Source organism: Schistocerca piceifrons, chromosome 3 (genome assembly GCF_021461385.2).
Source record: "Schistocerca piceifrons isolate TAMUIC-IGC-003096 chromosome 3, iqSchPice1.1, whole genome shotgun sequence".
Lineage (NCBI taxonomy): Eukaryota > Metazoa > Arthropoda > Insecta > Orthoptera > Acrididae > Schistocerca > Schistocerca piceifrons.
In genome coordinates this window covers 337553369-337559368 of record NC_060140.1, presented here as the reverse complement: position 1 = coordinate 337559368, position 6000 = coordinate 337553369, and the positions used below count along the sequence as shown (strand labels likewise).

At 36.6% G+C, this 6000-nt stretch overlaps 1 protein-coding gene across 1 annotated transcript in view; it reads right to left on the bottom strand.

The window, feature by feature from the left end:
• The window catches only part of LOC124789750 (condensin complex subunit 3), a 185625-nt gene that overhangs the window by 52851 nt on the left and 126774 nt on the right, over positions 1 to 6000 (bottom strand). The window lies entirely within an intron of this gene.

Here is a 6000-nt window from a genome sequence, read left to right as displayed (position 1 = left end):
TGGAAGAAGGCAGATAACTGAAGGAGTACTCTCATGGCAACCTTCTGGAAGAAAAAGAAGGGGAGGACCTTACAAAGGTTGGCTAAGGGATGAACAGGAAGAGATGGAAAGAGGAGACACAAAAGAGAATGTGGAAGAACTGCCAGATCAAGACATCTGGCGATGACAGCTGTAGATCCCTGTGGCGGGAAGAAGTGTTAGAAGTACCTACAAGCAGCACTGGCAAATATATTACAACACTTATATGCCAGACCTCAGATTTCAGGAATTATGTCATGTACATATAAGCCAATTTCGGACATACGGTTATTATGGTAGCTTTACATGGAATGTCCTTGAAACTACTTCATATGTTAAAACAGAAACTAACAAGGACCTATAACAGGGTGCATGGTTTTAACCTGTCAGGATGTTCCACAACTGTCCATATTGTACTGTAGGAATTACCCCTCTGAAATATCACTTCTTGCAGAGTTGTTAATCGAATAGGGTATGAAAGAGAGAGTTTATGTCAAGTCTGGAAAGTAAGAGAGGCTCTGGTAGAATTTAAGCTATGGGTCATGAGTCACCACTTCTGGTGGTAAGAGCACTGCCCACAATACCCAAGCTCCTAGACCCAGGTCCTAATCCTGGTCTGGCACATTGCCAGTCCGAAATTTTGAAAACAGATTGGTCTTAATACTGTTGGATGCACACTGTCTATACCTAACACTAGAACCCTTTTAACTGCTGAACACTGTAAAGAAGATTCCCACTGTTACGAGCCCCACTATTCTGAAAATCTGCCTAATCCAGAGTTCAAAAAATACCGATCTTTTAAATCTTAAAAACAGGAGAAATTAAAAAGAGATTCATGAAAAAATGTACATTTATTCTTCTTCTTCTTTCGATTTCGGCCATCTTTGGACCACGTTCAACAATTCACTTGCCCGGCTTTTTGATCTTTTTTTCTCTCTTCCCAATATTTCCTCCTCATTTTCGAGTGGTTCCTCCTCCGCTCTTCCGACCATTTCCTGTTATTATTCTTTAGTTTCGTTTCTTCTGGAAAACACTTAATTTCGTTCACTATTTGTCTAAACTTTTCCCTGTCCCTGATTGACTCACGGGTGACATTAAAATAGGCCAAATCCTTTTTCACCATCTGTATCCATTTATTGTTGGTTTTTTCGTTCCTGTTACTATGTTCAAACACTTTTCTTGTTAGTCTGTTTCCATCCATCCTCGACAGGTGACCATAAAACGTTAGTCTGCGTTTACGCATTGCCTCACTCACTTTCTCAATAGTTTTGTATATTTCCTTATTACTCTTTAGCTTGTACTCTTCTCCAATCTTTCTCGGTCCTAATATTTTTCTCAAAATTTTCCTTTCTTTCTTTTCCATGTTTTCTATTTCCCCCTTTTTGTTAAGAGTTAGGCACTCCGATGCATACAGGCATTCTGGTCTAATGACAGTTTTATAATGTCTTAATTTAGCTTGAATCGAAATGTTTTTTTTGTTATATATGTCTTTGGTTTTTTGAAAAGCAAATTCCATTTTCCTTGCTCTCGCCTGGTTTGCACTCTTGTCTAAACCATTCACTTGAATTATTTCACCTAAATACTTAAATTTTTCTACTCTCTTAATATTGCCGTATTTAGTAATAAGATTTTTCTTGTTATTTCTATGATTAGACATATACACAGTTTTTTCAAATGAAATCTGCAGTCCAGCTCTGGCCGAAACTTCTTGTAGTTTCTCCAGGTAGTTCTGAGCTATTTCTTCGTTTTCTGTAATTATTGCCAGATCGTCTGCAAAAGCTAAACAGTCCACTTCTATTTTTTCTTTTTTTGTTCCAATTCTGATGTCATTCTTGGTGCCTTTGAGTTCTTCTTTCCATATTCTCAATATCTTTTCCAGTACGCAGTTGAAGAGGATTGGGAATAAACCATCACCTTGTCTAACACCTGTTTTAATTTCGAACTTCCTTGAAATTTCACCCATAAATTTAACTTTGGCCTTACTGTTTGTTAGCGTCTGTTTGATAATTTGAATTGTTTTCGTATCGACCCCAAATTCTTCCAATACTTTCAGTAATGTTTCTCTATCTACCGAGTCGTATGCTTTTTTGAAATCTACAAATACTATTGCAAATCTCTGGCCTCTTGAGATTCTGTAACGAATTAGTGTTTTCAGGTTAAATATTTGTTCAACACAGGATCTACCTTGTCTAAAACCTGCTTGATATTCACCTATTTTTTTATCCAGAACTGGCTCCACGATTTGAAGTAATTTCCTTGACAAAATTTTGTATCCTACTGGTAGTAGCGAGATCCCTCTATAATTATTAACATTCATCTTATCCCCCTTTTTGTGTAGTGGGTGTATCAGGGCACACTGCCAGTCTTCAGGAATTCTTTCTTCGTCCCAGATCTTCTTAAACATATGTTCCAAAACTTGTGGGAGGTTGGTATCCATTATTTTTAGGATTTCTGGTACTATGGCGTCTTCACCTGGGGCTTTATTGTTTTTTAGACTGTGTATTATGTGTTTTATTTCTTCAGCGTCTGGAGGTTTTGACTCGGTATTAGTATTTCGGTGGCTTTCAAAACTCATTTTATCTTTGGGTGGTTCACAATTTAGTAGATTCTCGAAATATTTTGCTAATATTTCACAATTAGTCTTGTTTGTCAAACCTAGCTTGTTCTCTTCATCTTTAAAACATAAATTTGGGGATTGGTATTTGGTTAGCTGTTTTCTAAAAGTTTTGTAGAAATCTCTAGAATTATTTCTTTTAAAGTCTTCCTCAATCTGTTCTAGGTTATCCTGAAATTGTCTTCTTTTTTTATTACGGAAAAGCTTAGCTGTTTCTCTTCTCTGGATTTTAAAATTGTCAAGATCTTGAGGATCTTTTGTGGAGTTCCATTTCTGCCACAATTTCTGTCTCTTCTCCAGGTTCTCATCACATTCATTGTCCCACCATGGATGTCTTCTTACTCTTTTCACGAGACAATTTTCTTTTGCTATTTCAACTATTTCGTTTTTGATCTCCTCCCATCCCGCTTCCTTATTTATTGTGGATATGCCATCGCTATCTTTGTGCAATGCTCTTTGAAACCGTTGTTTAATTTCTTGATTTTTTAACGTTTCTGTGTTATATTTTGGAATTTTGTAAAAGGTTTTCTTCTCTTTTCGAAATGGGAGTGGTCTGAATTTAATCGTAGTCAAATAGTGGTCTGAATCAACATCAAGGCTTTTCAGCACTTTAGTGTTTTGAATTTCTTCTTGACAATGAAGTGAGATAGCCACATGGTCAATTTGGAATTCTCCGAGAAGTGGATTTGGTGATCTCCATGTTTTAGTTTTTCGGCTCAGCTTTTTGAAATGTGTTGTCATTATTTTCAAGTTGAAATGCCTACATACCTCTATAAGCCTTTCTCCATTTTTTGAAGTTCTTTTGTGACCTGGGAAGAGGCCTACTGTTCCATGGTATTTTTTCTCCCTTCCTATTTGTGCGTTAAAATCGCCTACTAACATTTTTATGTTCTTCTTTGAGCATCTAACCAGTTCCATTTCAAGTATCTCCCAAAATTCTTCAACTTTCTCCGGGTTATTTTTGTTGTCCTGGTTTATGGGTGCATGGCAGTTGATTATAGAGTATCCTTTGTTTTTACATTTAATCTCAAGAATGGATAGTCTCTCAGAACTCGAGTAGAAGTTAGTAACTGAATCTAAAATTGAGTGATGTACCAGAAATGCTGTTCCCAGGTATGGCATTTGTTTCATTAAGATTTTACCTGGTTTTCCTTTAAATAAACGATAGTTTTCAAAATCTAAAGCAGTTTATTATTATTATTATTATTATTATTATTATTATTATTATACAAAGAACTTAAAGAGAGACTTACATGGTGCCTAACCTTGATGAAAACTCCTGAAACAATATTGGAATGGAAGCTGGTTACTTACAGCACAGTACATACAGTCCGCGTCAGCTCCATTTATACAGTTATGTCAAATCATTTTTAATCACTGCTGAACATAAAAAATAACCAATTTACACACACTTGAGAAGCAATGTCAGTCTTTTTTCTGACAAAAAGCACTAAATTGACCTGAGGATGCAATGTTCCACCATCTTGCGTGAACATAACATTATTTAGTGTTGATGAAGTGTGCTCTTAGAAGTAGTGTACGGCAAGGTCAAGGGTATTTTCCACAATTGTGTGTGGTATGAGTTCAAATTGAGCTTTCACATCCTTGCTTTCCTCCAAGTCAGTCAGAGCTGACGAGCCCTACACCATTGCTACAATGTCTTTGTCTCTGTATTCCTGATGGTCACTGTCATCAACAGCAGTCCACTCCTCAACGCAGCTTTCTTGTGTCTGCACAGCCAGGGATTTTCCTGACTAAAGGAAGGTCACAACCTTTCACTAATGTAAAAATGGTTTCAACAAATTCCCACATAGACCAAAGATTTTCCCATAATTTTTGTAATGTGCCTTTAGTGGTGTTCTCATGCTTCAGCCAATCAGTAAATCACATCTTTTATTGTAATTTTCTTAAGATTTCACAGGATTGTGATTTCATTTTCTTCTTCTTCTTCTTCTTCTTCTTCTTCTTCTTCTTCTTCAAGTAAGATGTGTAAGCCTGCAACACACCATGGTCCATAGGCTGGAGAACTGAAGTTACATTCGGTGGCAGAAAAATGTTTTAATGTCTCCACAAAAAGTTTCGTTTCTTCTGGGTGAGATGAAGCATTATCTATAAACTGAAGAGCACAATTAGGCAATCCATTTTCTCTACTGAACACAGTCATTTTAGGGACAAATTGGTACTTTAACCATTCCTTGAACAAGTTGCGCTTCATCCATGCATTTTTTAAATTATTATAATACAAAGGAAGCGAGATGGTGATAATGTTTTTGAACACTTGTGGTTTCGCCAATTTGGCTCTTACCATCAGCGGAAGTTAGTTTGTTGCTGAGGTGTTGCTGCATTCTAAGACAGACATTGATTGTCCATTTTAAACCCTGGGACAGAATTCTCTTCTTGTGAAGCAAGACTTTCAGTACACAAAACTTGATAATTCAATCCAGTTCCATCCATATTGTGAACTTGCTGAGGTGAGCAGTTTTGAGAAGAAACAAGGTCTTTAAATTCTTTTAGGTAATTGGCAGCTGCTTCGCTATCAATTGACAGCTTCTCCCCAGCAATCTTGAGCTGTCTAGTTCCGAGCCTTTTCTTTCAACATCCAAAAAACCACATCTAGCTGAAAATGGTGGGTCGCCAGCCATAAGCTTGTTCAGTTGAAGTACCTTTTCTTTCACCAAAGGTCCAGACAGAGACGTTTCCCTTATGTCTGTCTTGAGTGAACCACAAGAATAAGGCATTGTCAAGTTTTCATATGAAGATAAAGTCTTGTTTTTGCCATTTTTCGAGAGTTATTTCACTTGAAGCAGAACAAGACTGCTAAATTTAAACTATTTTTTTCCAGTCACTAATCACTGATTTTTTGAGTGATAATGTAGTAGCATTTTCTCCCTTGTTCAGTCTTTTTAACACTTCAAGATTTTGTTTTAAAGTACACGAAAAATGACTTCGTTTACTTGCCATGTTTAATGTTTAACAATTGACTTCAAAATAATGTGTTTGGAATGCAGGAGGGAGAGTGACAGGTTGTGTGCCTGCATTGTGAGTTGTTGAAGGTCACTAGCATGTGACCCTGCATTTATTTTACACATTAACAAGTCAATATGTTGATATTATTCATAAAATCTGCCTATCCCGAAATCCCACTAAACCAAACAGTGTTTGGTCCCAATTAGCTCGGAACAAGTAGTCAGTACTCATTACATGCTTCCTGTAAGGTAACATTTCAGAAACATGCTTCTCTCAGCCAAGAATTAAAAAAGGATATTAGATCATTGTTATCATGTTCAATCAAGCCTTTTCTCTATACTATTTTATCCTCTTACATAAAGTGCAAGTTTCAGTTGTACCTGTTGGAAACTTCAGAATGC